Genomic DNA, 17,507 nt, shown 5'->3' with positions numbered 1-17,507 from the left:
TACCTAACCTAATGGAATTACTTTCATATGATTTTCTAAGAACTGAGATATCACTATAGCATTCATACTTTGGGAGAGTTTTAGGTTCAAACATTATATCTATTACTGGGTTTTATTAATTTTGAATTTTTTGTATTGATACTATATTCTGAACAGCTAGTTCTCTTAAAAATTTAATAGCTAGATCTCTAGAAACATTCATACATAGCCAGGCTACAATACTGGGTTATTTTACTGATATAGGAGGTGAGGCCATAGACGTGTTTGTTTGTTGGTAGAGAGAGGTGCAAAGTTTAGGAATTGTCCACTAGGTCAGGGGATGAATGCTAAGTCTGAAATCTGAACTTAAGGAGCATTGAAAAAACCTGCAGCCTTTGATATTCTTACCATTAATTTCTTTCAAAACCATCTGAGCCACAACTACTGAGCCCACGTGCCACAACTACTGAAGCCCGCATGCCTAGAGCCCGTGCTCCACAACAGGAGAAGCCACTGCAGTGAGAAGCCCGCGCACCACAACGAAGAGTGGCCCCTGCTCCCTGCAACTGGAGAAAGCCCGCGCACAGCAATGAAGATCCAATGCAGCCAAAAATAAAATAAATAAAATAAAAAAACAAAACAAAACCATCTGCAGATGTGTGCATATTAATTGGCTCCGGGCATTCTATTACTTAGGAGGAGTAACACATTAGATAGCTAAAATTAGAAGGAAGGCAAAAAAAAAAAAAAAAAAGGGAAAATACACAGCCTGGTGAGCCAATGTCCGTGGGGCTTTACAGCAAGAGACACTGAGTGCCAGGCAGGAGGGGTCCTTAATCCCTGTGAGGTGTGAGTGGCAAAAAGTGCTGGGGGGCGTGTGTTACTGCAAACACTTGCCGTCTCCCACTTGCGTCTGGACCTGAGTGTGGAGGGTGAGAGTTGGGGTTATTCACCATTCACACTGCCACACAGCTTTATAGCACGCTTTTCATTTCATGGATTTGAATACATCAGTGATCAGGGTGATGTGTGAGGGGCCATGGAGGAAGCCACAAGGAAAATTGGAAGGCATTTGGCTTTCATCTGTTTTATTTGTTTAAGCTTAGGAAAAAGGGAAAAAGATCGTAATAATGAAAATGTTAACAACCAAATTAATAAAAGTTACAGAGAGTTGCTATGCAGTAGGCACTGTGATAAGTGTTTTATGTACATCATCTTATTTAGTGTCCCCGGTGCTTCCCCCAGTCTCCACAAGCAGTAAAAATCGCTTCCTGAACTGCAGTTCACCCTCTTATAGCGGCACCATAAAGGGATTCCACCTAATTTGCAATTCCAAATTTATAAAGTCTCCTTGACCTTGTTGGTGATGATAGTGTCCCTGGGCATCGAGGGGAGCGGCGTGCCTTTCCTCCTTACCCAAGGCCGGGCTCAGACAGAGGAGAGAGTGCTTCTTGGCCAGGTAGCCCTGGACACTTACCGTTGTTGGAGGAAGAGCCTCAGTACTGTCTTACTGACAGAGCCACAGAGTTGAGACCTGCACTCACCCTCACCCCACCTCTCTGTTCCAGGTCCACCACTTCTTGGATTCAGAGCCCTCACTCATCTCGGGCTTACACAATGCCAGGGCAGGGAGAATGGCTTTCCTGCCTCAAGGCCCTGACTACACCAACACCCTGAAATTCCAGTGAATGCTATTCACTGTTCTGAAGGGAAAGTGGTAACAAGCAGATCTGTGGATGCCTTCCAAGAAGCTTGGTGCCCAAGGGAAGGCCTGAGAAAAAAACAGGCATGGAAGTAGGAGCCCCAAGAACTGTGAGTGCTTCACTCTAGGGACTCCGCTGTTTTTCAGAAGAACCTGATCTCCCCTACCTGGTAGACACTCAGACTCACTGTTCTTCAAGCAAAGAGATGCTGCAATTCTACTCCTTTCAAGGAGCTGTGGAGAGAAGGAACCAACCACTAACACTTAGGGCACTTGTGCCTTTTAAACCTTCCCCTTTCTCATCCTTACTTTCCTTCCTTTTTCTATGTCTTTTCTCCTAAACTTTGCTTTTGTTGGTGGTATTTAGACACGCTGTTTTCTCTCCTCTGGGTGTGCTCTAGGGTTTTATCTAATTGTCCTGCTGTTCTAGTGTCACTTGGCATTATTATTGGGAAGATGAATGGGACAGGGGTCAGAGTTCAGCAGGAAGGCATCTGCTCGTCTGCAGTGCATAGTGGAAATGCTCAGAGGTGAACTTTAATGAAAGCTTGGAAAAGATTTGCACAGAGTAGGCTGTCTTATATCCCGCCAATGCTGGGGGTGACCAAAAGGTAGTCCTTTTCTGGAGGGACCAAAACTGAACAAACAGGAGGTAATAATATCTTTACAGGGAGTTCCCTGCTTGGGATGGCTTTTCTTCTGTAGGAGAGAAAATGGGGGGGAAAGACAGGGTGGTCAAACACGGAGGAGGTTGAAAACGGAAGCTCTTGAATGTGTCCTAACCACTGGCTTGTTTTGCTCATAGAACAATCTCACCAAAAAGAGTTTCCACTTGACTCGCAAAGCCTCTCACCCAGCAAAGCCTCTCAGGCAGCGTCTCCCCTGGCCTCAGGTTACTGCGCCATCGCCATAGCGGGCTCAGGTTCTCTTACTGGACTTTCTTCGCGTTGACAGTTCTTCCACTTTACCAAGTAGCCAGAATCCCCACTTGCGAACGATTGCTTTGGCGCTTTGGCATTCGAGGCAAGGGGGACAATGGCTCTATTGTTCTTTTGGCCTTCTTGAATAGAGCAAATGTCTCTTCCATCTAACCCTGTCACCAAAGGAGACTGAGTATGGAGCCCTCCAAGACTCACCTTCCTTCCACTTCCGCTTTGTTCTTGGAAGAGGGTTTCGTGCGCCCCTCCCCACCCTCGCCCCAGCAAACCTGTTTTGGGACCCGAGGAGACAGATGCCTCTTTCTGCTCTTCACAGAGTGGAAGTTGGGAGAGGGAAAAAAGCGCGGATCAGGAAACTGGTTTTAGTTCAGATTCGACCTGCTGCCTGTGGTTGCTCCTGGACTACTAGGGACACGCACCCGGGTGCCCCGCGGCGCAGAGGCCGCAGAGCGGTCCACGGGAACCCCGGCCAAGCACTAAAAATACACGGAGAGGAGAGCCAGGCGTTGCGAGGACTCGGAGCTGAAACTGTCTCCAAGGATGGGCCGGGATCCCGCCACCGGCTTCCGGCACCGCGGGCGCCAGGGAGTCCCCACGCAGGGCGCCCCTTTGCGGTTGGGTTTCCCAGCTGCCTTCCGGGAACCCCGCCGAGCCCCCTGCGGCTCCGGGGGGCAGAGCCTAGCTCGCCTCCACCCCGAGCCCTCCTCGCTCTGCCTGCGCTCGGGAGTGAGCGCTCAGGGTCCCCCTCTGAGCATGCGCAGCCCGGCGCCCTCCCCCGCCTCTCTCGCGCCCCCCTCCGCCCCCCTCCCCCGCCAGCCTTTTGCTCCTTCCTTTCATTAAACAAACGGGAGATCCTGAAACCTGGACCCTGTGCTAGCTGCAGCTCAAGGAGGAGGCGGAGGAGGAGGCAGAGCGCGGGATGGGCGCTGAGGGGGATCCGTGATCCCGCGCTTCCCCGCCCCACGCGCGCGCGCACACACACACACACACACACTCTCTCACACACACACGCACACACACACTCGCACAAACACACGCGTACACGCCCGCGCCGCGCGCTCGCCGGTTGGATCTCCCACGCAGGCGGAATGCAGCAGAGCCCGGGGAGCGGGTCTCCGACCGCTGCTTGAATGCACCTCGCTGCCGGGAGCCGGACGGCCCAGTAGGGCGCACGGGAGGAGGCTCCGCCGAGAGAGGTGAGTGGGGCGCCCGCAACCGCGGGCAGCTCCGGGACGCCCGGGCGGCCGGGTCAGGTTCCCCGCTGGAAGCTGCGGCGCAGGTGGCCCAAACCCAGCTTGCGGGCATCAAGGTGCAGATGAAGGCGGCGCCGGGGCGGTGCAGGGGAAGAGGGCGATCCCAGAAAGGGTCGTCTCCTGCGAGGTGTCAGATTGACCCAGCGGAAAGCTACACCCTCCCTGCTCGTAAACTTTCCTCCCCTGTCATTTGGGAAACGTGGAGACAAAGGGGGCGTGGAAGCTCCCTCCGTCCCGTTCCACCCTCCTGGCTGCATTACAGGCTGCGCCGGGAGCCGGCGTGCGGGCGGGGGCGCCCTGCAGGTGGCTGGGGCCAAGTCCTCCCGCCCGGGCGGGGGTCGGGATTTCTCAGCCGTGGCTGTAAGCGTGGCCTTTGATTTTCCCTCAGGCGTGGGCACCTGTCATCCTTTCCTCCTCCCCCACCCCGCAGCCTAGGCGCCTCGTAGTTTGGGGGGGCGGGTGTCGCCTGGAGAATTGGAGGGGCAGCCTCTGGCTTTCTCATTCAGCACCAGTGCCACGGGAGCCGGGGGGAGGCTCGGGCCAGTGCGGGGATGAGTGATGAGTTACTAAAAGGCTTTGCCATAATCACCTTCTGGAAACGCTGGGCGCCGGGATCTCTCCTCCCTCGGGAAGGTGTTCTCTTCACGCACACCGAGGCGGCAGCCCTGGGAGCTGGGCTGGGCTGCTGTGGCGTGGCTGGGGCTTTATTTTTGCCCCGGGATTTTATGACACAAACATGTGGAATATGTGGAGGATTCTGGGTTATTTTTCTTTGTGGGAATACCGTATTCCCTTTTAACCTCTTTCGTGGGAGAGATTCTCTGCAGCCTGGTATCCAGCTGGTGAACAGGCACCGTTCTGAATCTCTCTTCGGTCCCAGGGAAGAGGTCCCGAGAAAAGGATTCCCTAAAATGCCAGTTGCATTAGGGTGGGGTCTCAGAGTGCGGAGTGCCTGCTGGCACCTGGGAATCGCCTCAAATCTAATGGTCCTTTGAAACAGCGGAGCCTGGTCAGCCTGTGAGGGGTCCAGGACTGGGACAAAGGGGATTGGAAGAGGGACAGATGATGGCTATTTAGGAGAGGAGCAACTAGAGGCTAATTGAGGCAACAAGAGGTCGAGTGGGAAGCAAGGTACCCTTGCAACCTTCACTGAATTCCTCTACCCCTCCTCTTAATTCTCCTGTGGTTGGTGGCTTTTATTCATCGGGTGGGACTCTAATTTGGAGATTTCTGGAATGTCACATCTGGAGAATAGAAGACTTGACTATTCCTGAGCTAACCTTTAGCACAATCACAAATTAGTTCTGTAAGTCTAGGAAATACCATGTTCAATTCTCTGTTTTGGCGTTTTGTTCACACCTGGAAGGTGGGGTAGGCAGACAGGTATATTTGGGGGATGGGTGGGTTCTGTACCTTAGGAGCCTTGAATTTGTAAGAGAAGTGTATGTGGGGAACCTGGAAGCCAAGTTGATGCTGACAGAAGGAAACACTAGAAGCTCAGATCCAGTACTTGTGACTATGGGTTGCCAGAGAGTATTCTCTTCACTTTAAGATGACTTGCAGAGGCCATCTCACTGCTGCTCTGGGGACCTTTTTTAATTTTAATTTTAAACATTTTGTAACTTCTTTTAAGTGGGAGAAAGCATGATATACATGAGGTTAATTAAGAAAATTCACTTACGAGAGAGACCTTGACTCATAAGTCAACGTTGCCAAAGGTGAAGAAGTTATTGAGAAAGGAAAAAAAAAAAAAAAGAGGAGAATTGGAAAGGGATGCATATTATTAAAACAGCTTCACTTTTATAATTTTTAAAAAGCATTCAGTAAGATGGAAATCTGAAGTTATTATTTTTTTCTTTTTTCAAACAACTGGTGAAGTAAAGACCTTTCCAGAAATATTTTCAAGTTGAAATTGGCCTAGTGGGGGTTTAAATATAATTGGCAGCATATGTCCCTTTTTATTGCATGGTGAATATTCACATCATTTTCAGTGCAAATCTTGGCAAGAAAAGATTAAGATTTTTTTTTTTTTGCTTTTTACTAGAGCTCTATTTTCTTTCTTTATGATGTATTTCCTCTTCCTACATCTGCAAGTTCAATTCATTTTGATTATATTTAGAGTCTATTTTCAAGTTTTTATTGACCACCTATCCCATATTTAGCATTGAAGTTCATATAATAATGTATAACATCGTTCTGGCCCCTAAAGTGTTTATAATCTAGTTGTCAATACAGAATTAACACATATGAAATAACTAGAGAGTAAGATAGGTTTGTACTGTCCTGTGAACTCTTAACATGCATGCCATATACTCCATCTTCCCTCCTGGCCTTTTCTCAACATTCAGAAAACACACATCAGAACTTATTATGTGCTGGAGCCTGGAGAAAGAAAAACACTAGGAAGTAAAAAATAGTCCGAGCTTTCAAGGATGGGGAAACAGGTATTTAGCTAACTATGATACAATCTGATTAACTGTTAAAGTGGTAGGGTAAATCAAGTGCAAATAGTAGACATGTAAGTGATTTTTTTTTCTTCCCCTATGGGATTTGACCAGACGGTCTTTGAGATATTTTTGAAAAATGAATAGTTTTTACCAGGCAGGGAAGGATAGAGAGGACATTCCAGCAGAGGAAACATGTGAGTGTGCCTGATGAGTTAGGGTAACTATGAGCCTCCATGTGGCTAGAGCACAGGGTACTAGAGTGTGGATACAGAAATGAACAGCAGCTAGGTGACACTAATTAACAACTAATGCTGTGGAGTAAGTGTTTGGATAGGGATATGCCCGAGATGCTATGGAAGCACAAAGAGAGGGCATCCACCTAAAGGAGAGTAAGAATATCAAGAAGGTTTCTTAGGGTGGTTGAGGTGACCTAAGTCTTGAAAGACAAGAAGAGAAGGGCTTTCCAGGCAGAAAAAAAGCTATATGAGAACTGGAAGTTGTTCTGTGCGGATGAAGTGAGAGATGTGGGTTCTTAGCAAACCATCAGGCCAGAGAAATAAGCAGAGATCAACTGTGAATGGAAATATCCCAAGCAAAGGAGCTTCAGTTTTATCTGAAAGGCTGGGAAAGAGTTTGCAGGTTGGGAGAGTTTGAGACATAATCAGATTTGCATCAGAGAAAGATAGCTGTGACAACAGTGTGGAGGATGGATTGGAGGCGGTGAGACTGGAGGCAAGGAGCTTATTGTGGAAATACAGGCGTGAAATGATGAGGATGGTGGCATTGGGGGTGGAGAGGAGGAGATATGTCCGAGAGACAAGTGAGAAAGTCAACCTCGCTAATCTAAGAGGCCTCCTCTGTGTGTTCCCATACTACCCTCTACTTTTCTAGAATTCACTTGTGTAGCTCTCTCTCCTGTGTTTGGAAGGAAAGACATTCACAGCTGCATCTCCAGCATTCATTACAGGCTTGGTACAGAGTAGGGACTCAATAAATATTTGTGGAATGAATGATTAAATTAATGAATGAGGAAATCCGGTCATGAAGCAATGATTCCTGCATTAGAACAGTAGAAGCTAAATTACGGCTTCCATTTCTCCAAGGTGATCAGCATTTGGGAGATCAGTGACAAAATGACCCAGGAAGACTGCCTTTATGAAAAACTGTCCTATGAAGTGCCAATAAGAAAGCAACATTGTGACATCACATTTTTTATATCTAAAAATTATATTATTGGCTCATCTTGGGAGCATTTAGCACAGTTCCTGATTCACAGTAGGCTGGCAGTAAATGTGAATTCTCTTTTTCTCCCCCCTTACTTGTCAGAATTTCCTGATTTCATGTGCTTTGCTCAAACTTTTAAGATAATCTGGGGCCAGGGAGTTTGGAAGCCACAAAGTCTCATTTAAAGAGCTCGTAGCATCTTGGCATCCTGGGATAAGGGCCAGACCACCCGTGTTCCCATCTTCAAACACGCAGCCCTAGGAACTGGGTCCCTTACTGAGCCAAGCCTGAGTGTGTTGAGTTCCAATCTTTTTTTTTTTTTTGTCAGTGCGAAAAATAAATTTTTTGTTGTTTCTTAATTTTTTTGGAAGTGGAAAATCTTAAATGTACAGCTTGTTGAGTTCCCATCTTAAAATCCCAATAAGAGATTTCAGAATGGATAAAACATGAGAATTTGTTTCAGGTTGACTACAGGGGTGAAAGAGGGATACCAAAGATAGCACTTTGGGTTTGAACTTTGGTAGCTGGATGAAAGGTGACAGAGGAATGAGGAGAGAGGTTAGCTCAGAAAAGTGAAAGGCTCAATGCTGTTTTGTGGGGAACTGATTTTGGGGTAACACTGGAACATCCTGGAAAGCACATAGTACAGATTCCAGCATGTAGTGATTTCACAGTAAATACCAACTACTGTTTTTATTAAGGGAGAGGATGGGGAACAGGAGACCATAGAGCCAAAGACTAAATCTCAGCATTTAGCAAAATATAGGGGTTAAGGAGAGAAACAGGTACCATAGAATACTCAGACAATATGGGAAAGAACTGGAGTGAAAGTAAAAGCCTAAGAGAATCATGAGAAGGAGTGGTCAGACTTCACAGAAGCAATCCTACCTATGTGCCAGGCCTTGTGTGAGTGCGTACATGTGGAATCTCATTTAATCCCCACACCACCTGCAGTTCTCTTCTCCATTTGACAGCCAAGGCAGCCCAGACAGAGAGATTCCAATAGTTGTCCAAAATTACCAGACCAGGAAGTGGCAGAATCAGGTCACCAAGCCCATTTTAATAATCCTGCAAACTCCTTCTCCTCATCCAAGGTATAAATTACCAGGATGATTTTAAGTGCAGAGAGGTTGAAAAGATTGAAAGTAGGGAACTGGAAAAAAAAAGAAAAAAAAAAGGAAATGAAAAGGAGTTCCCTGGTGACCATCGAGAAAGCAGTTTTAGTACAGCACGTGCTCAGAAGCCGTATCTCAGGGAATTCAGTGGGGAATGGGAGGTACGAAGATCCAGGCGAGACGTACCTGTCAGTCATTTATGAAGTCGGGTGGGGGAAGGAGTTAGGAGACCATAGGGAGAAGGACCAGCGAGCCTCAAATGCAGTTTTTATCAATGGGGAGCAGATGGGTAGAGCTGGTGTCTGAGGAGAAAACGTGTGGGAAATGAGAGCCGGAGAGAAGAGATGGAGGAGAAAGGATGTCTCTCTCCAAGAGCGTGGAAAGATGGATTCATGCTCTTCTCCCCCAGAACTAAATGACGGAGGTGCTTACCAAAGCCCAGAGAGTTCAGATCTTTGAGAGTCCTGGAAACATAAGGAGCCTCTGACTGCCGCGCACTAAGGTGTCACTGGGACACGTAGATGATGAACCTTGTTTATGTAGCACAGTGGCCAAGAGTGCAGACTCTGGGGCTAGATAGGTTCTATTTGAATTTTGGCTCTGCTGCTTATCAACTATGCAACTTTGGGCCACAGTTTACTTCTCTGTGCTTCAAATTACTCTCACTCTTAAGACGGAGATAACCATCTTAACACATCACATAGAATTGTGGGGATTATATGAGTTAACATTTGTAAATCTTGGCACAGAGTAAGTGCTCAATAAATGGTAGGTATTATGTGTGACAACAGTCAGGTTAAAAATAAAATTTTGACTTTATTTTCAGGACTCTAGAGATTGTGGACCTCAGTGTTTGTTTAAAAAAATATTTTGGTTGGTTAATAAATAGCTGGCTCTAATCCTATTTTCCTAAGTGCAGGAGTTAAATCAACCGACACAAACATGGCAGGGGCAGACCAACTCCACCGTCATAAGCCTAGGTGTGTCTGCCTATAACATTTGCCTAGTTGCCTCCTCCTTGTGCCTGTCTGGGAAGATGAAAGTTTGTTTGCCTTAGGCTTGTCCTCTCATTCTTCAGCCTCAGTTCATCACACAACAGGTACTTAGCTGTTTAGCAAGTTGTTTTCAGGGAAGTGACTACATGTATTAATTACAGCACTGCTTTGGTACTGGGGGATGTAAACTCTAAATATCTCAAATGTGAGGTTTGCATCATTCTTTGGGAGTTAAAAGCCTTTCTCCTTCTTAGAAAAGTTTGTACTGTGTTCTAAAATAGAATCCCCAGTGGATATGGAAGCCCCATCATCTAGCTAGTTGGCAACAGGGCAGTGACTAGAGCTTAGGTTTGAACATAACCCAATGCTTTTTGCATTACACTCTGCCAAATACTTTTATTATTGCTCTGTAATCAAAGACTGATTTTTGTTTGCTTGTTTCATCCATCCTATTTATGTTTCAGCCAGATTAAATTTCTTACATTTCCCCAACTGAGATTTTTCTTTCTCACTTTTTGGTCTTTGGCCATGCTGTTCTCTCTTTCTGGAATTTCCTCCTTGCCTTCCCCTGCCTAACTCCTTTGGTCCTTTAGGTCAAAGTCACTTCCTAGGGAAGTTTGTCCTGACCTTTTAGCAGTAAGGTTGGCTTCCCTTTCTGTGTATTTCTATTGTCCTCAACTTTGTATTTTCAGCACCTTTCATAGTGCTTGTCACATAGCAATTGATTGGATTGATTGTAATTCATTTTTGGATTGAATGACTGACAGTGAATGAATCTTGTCCTCTTGAGTCATTGCTGATGCCCCAGTCCTGCAGCTTCACGTTATAGAAAATCATAGAATTTTCAGGTTCAGAGGTTCACTGGAAATTTTTTAATCAGACTTTTAAGTGAAACAAGATGAGGAGACTGAGAACCAGAGAGGTTCAGTCACTCGCCTGAGCTAAGTAGTGTGAGAACTGAGACCAGAACCCCAGCTCCTGATTTCAGATGCAGCGTCTACCCAGGGCCTAGATCAGGGTGAGCTGAGGGAGGCAGAGTCATGTAATTGCAGGGTTGGTTTCTGTCTTTATTTAAAATTTTTGGGTTTTATTCACATGGATTTTTTGCATTAATTTAATTTTTTAAAATATTGCATTAAAATATTGTTTTTCTTGATTACTGAGTTTTTGGTCACCCCTTTAAATTTTGTGCCCAGTGTAAGTACCTTTCTGGCCTCACCTTAGTCCTGGCTCCGTTATTTCCACTTCCTAGCCTTCATCACTGGTGTAAGAATGCAGTTACACTGTGGAAGGCAAGGGCCCTAACTGAAAATATCAAAGGAAACACCACTTAGCATGGTGGTATGAGTTGTTAATAAACGTTTCATGACCTGGCTGATCTGCTAATTAGTAAATGTTACATTCACAGCATAAAAGCAAGACCAAAAGGAAAAAATAAAAGTTGAAAGAAGCTCTATCATCTATCTATCTATCTATCTATCTATCTATCTATCTATCTATCTATCTATCATCTATCTATCTATGTATCTATCTCAGGACCAAGGGGCAATGTAGAGATTGTCTTCATTTTTAAGTTTATGTATGTGGTTGTTTATATATGCCTATATTTTTGAGTTTTTTGAAGACACAAGATGGAAAAAGGAGAAAATTATTCTACTCATCAACTTGGCGGGTCTTGGCTTATGGCACTGCTGGCCTATTTTGAAGATTTGAAGTCAGAAGGTTAAAAAAATTGGCCATTTCTGCCCCAAAACTAGGAAACAAGGAAAAGAAATATTAATGGATAGGAGAAAAAGAGATAAAGAGAGGAAATTTTGAGGGAATATCTGCTAAGTACCATCCAAGGCATTGCTCTCAAGTCTAGAATGGGCTTTACGTATATTATTTCATTAATTTCTACAGCATGCTGGAATAGGTATTCATCTTTCTATTTGACCGCTGAGCAAACCAAGTCTCAGAAAGGTGAGTTAGTTTACCCAAGCTCTCAAAGCTGGAGCTGGATTCAAACCCAGGTCTGAGTTAAAGACTGTGCTCCTCCCACTTCATCCTTCTGCTTCTCCAAGGCTTGGGATGACAGATCACCTAATCACTTCCTGCCGTCACTGAAGCCTTAGGTGCAGGGCTTCAGCGGCTTGTCTGGGTTTGCTGAATGGAAAATCAGCAGTTAGCTCCCATTCCTGCTATTATTTCCTCCTTGTATGGTACATTTATCTTTTCCCATTCATCAATAACAACAGAAAGCAGAGGTGTATATGCATAGGAAATAAATACCCCTCTTTATGTGAATATCATAAATTTTTACATGACATGAAAACGCATATTTTATATTACCTCCATTATGTTAGAGAAGGCTTTTTCTTTGGGTATTATGGCATCAAGTGTTCCAGAAATGCTCACAAACACAGACTGATGAAAAGGTGATCATAATTACTGGAGCAAATCTGTCATGATGAGGGGTAGTGTATTTGCACAGCTGACAGTCAGGGTTTCTGGGGTGCTTTTTTTTTTTTCTATAAATTTATTTATTTTATTTATTTATTATTTTTGATTGCATTGGGTCTTCGTTGCTGCGCGTGGGCTTTCTCTAGTTGCAGTGAGCGGGGCTACTCTTTGTTGCGGTGCGTGGACTTCTCATTGCGGTGCTTCCCTTCAGTAGTTGCGGCTCGCAGGCCCAGTAGTCGTGGCTCATGGGCTCTAGAGTGCAGGCTCAGTAGTTGTGGCGCACGGGCATAGTTGCTCCGTGGCATGTGGGATCTTCCTGGACCAGGGCTCGAACCCATGTCCCCTGTGTTGGCAGGCGGATTCGTAACCACTGCGCCACCAGGGAAGCCCTAGGGTGCTTTTTTTATTGATGTTTCTGATGAGTAGCATGGAGCCCTGACCCCCACGCAGAACATTTGAAATTCAATGAAATCAGCAATCAAGTGGAATCAGATATAATTAACAAGAAATAAAATCTGGTTGAGAGTAATGCTGTTCAGCTCAGAGCTCTACAAGCTGAGCATGCTTTATCATTATTCCCATCTCCCAGTCTTTGCTAGCTGTCGCTTCCAGGCAAACCCACACACTCACATGCTCTAATAATCAGCCCACAGCCTTCTCTCCTGGGGGTCACAGGAACTGAAAAAAAATATAAGATCTTTTCATTCAAACTTGTATTAACTGGAAAAAAACATTATCTGTCTTTTTTTCCCCTCAGTGTAAATGTAAGGCAATATCTCTAGGTTTGAGAAAATCTTTTGGTTTTAGTGTTTTACATGGGCTGACTTGTAACATGTGACACAATTCCTAGCTGGGGTAGTTTGGAGCAATTAGAGTATTTTAGGAATCAGAAAACCAAACCAATTATATATGTACTGCAGTGTTATACAAAATGCAGGTATAATGAAGTGCATGGTGTAGAAAGTAAAAATCAGTCATATTTCTGCCCCAGCCTCTTCCCCAGAAGACCACTGTCTGTTGTTTAATGTATGTTCCTCCATTCTTGGTCCATTAACATTTACATATGTTATTCTTTTTTCTTTAAAGGTGGGGTTATACTTTACATATTATTTTATCATTTACTTTTAGTTACAATTTCAAATGAAAACAATTTCTTTAGATTAATAAGAATTTGGTAAATATTACTGTTGTATGAATAGGATGAATGCTGCTTTCCATCCTAAAATAGAGCTCAGCTGACATATCCTAGGGTCCTTTGGCCATCTGTCCTCATATATATTTTGTAGATACAGTCAATGAGGAATTGTCTGAGCTCCTTCTAGTAGCCACCCTATACCATGTGCTTTTCTGGAGCTCACCGTCTATCTAGCAAGAGATAAAATAATGAGGGGACTTAATTTGAACTTAATAAATGGCATAAATTTAGAATAAATTCTCCTTGATTCACAGAATTACTGGAAGGGCTAGTCTATTTCAATTGTTTTTATTTTTCTAGATGAGAAAATTGAGGTCCATCAAGGTTAAGTGACTTGTCCAAGGTCCCACAGCTGGTGATTGGAGAGGCTGGGAGGACAGGCTGGTTTCCAACCTATTAAGCTGGTGCTGATTCCATCACACCTGACTGGAAAACCACCCTCACATCCAGAAGAGGGAACCAGGGAACTCACTTCACACACACTAGCTTGACCAGTGACTCTCTAGCAAATTGAAACTCATGCTTTTTGTAAATATGGTCACCCTCCAGCTGCTGCGGGTACTGCCTCCCCATCCTCATCCTCCCTGCCTGTCTAACCCCTGCCCAAGCTCCATCTTTGCCTCCTCCATGGCCTGATAGTCTCCCATTTCAGTAACACTTTGAAGTTAGTCAACAATCTGACCATGTTGAGGTGGGATGGTGGCCACATTACCTAAAGAGAGTGTTCTTCTTTAGACATATTAGCAGAGATTTAATTTTCAGTTTTGCTTCTTGCCATCTTGAACTTTAAGGAATGAGTTCCAAACTAAGTGCATTTTACCTTCCAAGTTTAATCAAGGCATGAACTCTTCCTTATATTAACTGATGATTTTTCTCCATGATGGGGGCATAAATACTCTAATTATCCTTCACTGCTATGGTGTCAGGGTCACATGGTGGGTTAACAGCTTGGACTATGGGGTCAGATGGACCTGGGTTCTAATTCCAGCTCTGCCATTCACTTAAATTGTGATGTCAGGCCAATCCCTTGGTCTCTCTTAAGTCTCAGATCTCTCATCTGTGAAATGGAGATAGTAAAAGTACTCCGGCCCCAAAAGAGATTTTGTAAGGAATAAATAAATTACTTGCTTTAACATAGGGTTTAGGACATAATAAGGACTAAGGAAATTGTAGCTACTATTATTCATTGTTTATGATACACAAGATGTATAACAGATATAGCCTTCAGAACCACTTAGATGTCAAGCTTTACTGGGTTGTCACATTTTCTTTCATAACACTCTAACCTCCTTCTTTTTAAAAAATAAGACTTAAACCAAACATCTGAAAATATGACTCATTATGCTGGTAACTCCCAAACTTTGTCAAGTCTTTGTCATAATATCACCTTCAGAGGTGAACCATGGAATTCTGGAGAATAGCAAGAGGTGGGAAAATGGAGGGGTTTGGTCAATACATTGAAGCCCTGCTTTAAATAATAAGTGTTAGCCCTCTTTCTTTGCATTATTCTACTTTCATGGAAATGCTTGGGAATTGATGAAAATGTGTGCCTTTTTCACACATGAAGACAGCATTATTAATCACTCCTAGTTAAATATGTGCTTTAAGTCTCACTTTCCTCAGAAGTACTGGTAGATTATCTAGATGTAGACATATATGTATGCTTGCATAGACTCATAGAACCTGAAGTGTGGATGGCAAGAATCCAGTCACTCACTCAGTGTTGGAGTCTCCCCTTTCACACCATATAACAAGAAGCTGTCCAGCCTCTCCTTTTCAGCACCAGGGCTCCATTCCTTCCTCTTGTTGGTGACCATAATAGATGTACCCAAGATAGAAGCTGATTGGATCTGAGCTGTGGTTGGCCAGGATCCTGAGAGCTGAGGCAGAGAAGGTAACCTTGGTGCGTATCAAGCACTCAGATATACTTTCATCTCAGGACCTTTGCACCAGCTGTTAGCTCAGTCTGGAATGCCTGCTTTGCAAAAATCTACATATCTCTCTTTCTCTCCACTTCATACACCTGCTCACATGTCATCACATAAGCCTTCCCTGGTTGCTTTGTCTAAAATACCCAGCCCATTCATCTTTAACTCTTTATTCTGCTTTAAATTTCTTCATTAGTATTGATTACCACCGTGATTTTTTTAAACCACCTTGCTTTTTAATATACGTTTACTTGCTTATCTATTTGTGGTCTGTCTCCTACTAGAATGTAAGCATCACAAGATGAGGGATTCTGCATGTTTTGTCCATTTTTATATCCCCAAGACTTAGAAGAGTGCCTGTCACACTCTATAAATTTAATTCAAATTTATTGAATAAATGAATTAAAATGTAAAGAATAATTAACATCTTGAGGGTGGATCTAAGAAACCAGTAGAAATCAAGTCCAAACCAAGTCCAAAAGGCAGAAGAGTGAGAAAACATCTAAAAATGTGAGATAGTTCCAGAGACCCAGAGCTGGGCAGATCTGGGAATGTACGCTGGGAAATGAGGCCCAAGGTAGGGAGTGGTCGAAGAGGATTGCTCTGAACGAGGCAGAGGTGTCTCAGTTGCAACCACTGGCTCTCAGACACAGGGGGCTCTGGTGGGCGGGGCACATGCCATTGAGCTTACTTCTGCAGGAAAGAGATCATTTCATTGCAGGCAACTTGAAACATTAAACAGATTGAGCCAGATTCTGCCTCCCTTTAGCTATATGGGGCCAGTTGGCCAGGCTAAGGGGTACAGCTCATGTGGAAGAAGACGAAATTAAATGATGCCCAAGAAATCTAGCTTCATTTTATATAGAGACTCGTTTGTATAGCACTACAACAAAATGAGCAAATTGGATGCAGACTGGTACTTATAAGGAAAATAAGATTGGAAAACTAAAAATATTTAGCATGTGCACCTTCTTACCTCTATATGTGACCCACTATTGAAGAAATGTACATTTGTATAGGAAATCTTGTTATCTTGGGATCTTTAAATGTGAAGTTACTTCTGATTACTAGGTTCGGTTCTGAGTACAATGCTGACAAGTGTTCTGTGTGGTTTGTTGCATTTGTGTGATCTGGGGCACAGCAGCCAGAGGCAGCTCTGTGGGGGACAGGATTGCCCTGAAGTTGTCCTGGAGTTTCTCCTGGAGAAGCTGTAAAAGGTGTGGCCGTATTGGTTGAACACGCAAGGCCAGGTCTTGACCTCTGTGGATTTCCTTGGAGAACAATTATTGGATTTTTTATAGTTCTTTTGCTTTGAGCAGAAGTTTTCACTCACTTAAATATCAACTATTTAGAAGAAACTCACCAAAACTAATTGAAAGGAAATGTAAAATTCTTGGAAAGTTTAACTATGTAAAAGAGAATATGCCAGTTAAAGGCTGTCATTCTGTGTGAGTCTTCAGGACAACCAGCCTTGAGGCAAGTGATAAAAACCTAAACTCTATACCTTTATACATGGAGAAAATAGAATTTATAGGAAAAGAACTGAAAGAAGAGAAATCTAAACATTCAGAACTGAGTGAACTGATTGTCTGGTGTTATAAGAAGGGTAAAGTCGCTAGAGAATAAATCAGAATTTATCATATCACTAGTACCTTTTCTAACAAGGCATCTGGCAGAGAAAATTCCCCATAGTCTTTCACCAAGAGGGGATCTTTCCCCTCTCTTCCTCTCAGATCTCACTTTTGCTATAAATCTTTGTACCTCTACCTTTTCCTTGAATTCAAGATTCTCTGTTGTTAGTGGCTCCAAGGGGAAGATTCATGAGACTAGGGCTTATTTTTCCTCTTGTTCTCGCGGAAAGCATGTAGGGCCACCCCAGGGATACTTTCTGTCAAGGTATTTTTCTGGACTGTCACATCCTTCAATAGCAAAGAAAATATCTACCCACCAAGTTTTCCTCATTTTTCTCTCCCTGGTGTTAGATCCACTCCACCTCCATCCTAAAAATAATGATAAGTTACCTTTAAGGTAGATTCAGCTTTCAAGTAAACTTGCTCCTGAACATCCAGAAGGAAGAAATGAGGACTTTTCTTTTTTTTCAAAAGAATTATTTCTCAATTTGAGTTTAGGAAATGGCTGTAACTTCAGTGATTATACTTTTGACCAAAAAGAAGTTTTATCAAATTACAGTTCCTTGGGTAATATTTTATAAATCAAGGTGATTTAAATATTGTTAAAACATAGGTTAAAAAGAATAATTGTTCCATTATTATAGGAGATGAAACATAA

At 43.8% G+C, this 17,507-nt stretch overlaps 1 protein-coding gene and 1 long non-coding RNA gene across 4 annotated transcripts in view; one reads left to right on the top strand and one right to left on the bottom strand.

The window, feature by feature from the left end:
- Positions 1-17,507, bottom strand: part of LOC309663986 — a 403,267-nt gene that overhangs the window by 334,200 nt on the left and 51,560 nt on the right. The window lies entirely within an intron of this gene.
- PLPPR1 (phospholipid phosphatase related 1) overlaps positions 3,422-17,507 on the top strand; it is a 274,835-nt gene continuing 260,749 nt past the window's right edge. Inside the window, exon 1 of one of the 3 annotated variants that reach the window (XM_082468762.1) lies at positions 3,422-3,815. The gene's annotated coding sequence lies outside the window, so the exon portion shown is untranslated. The remainder of the gene's footprint in view (positions 3,816-17,507) is intronic. The other 2 variants (XM_082468763.1, XM_082468756.1) reach the window with 2 other exon arrangements.

The sequence above is a fragment of the Balaenoptera physalus genome (assembly GCF_965194825.1).
Source record: "Balaenoptera physalus genome assembly, chromosome: 7".
In the NCBI taxonomy this organism is placed as follows: domain Eukaryota; kingdom Metazoa; phylum Chordata; class Mammalia; order Artiodactyla; family Balaenopteridae; genus Balaenoptera; species Balaenoptera physalus.
The sequence above is the reverse complement of the archived record's forward strand: the minus strand, read 5'-3'. Positions and strand labels throughout refer to the sequence as shown.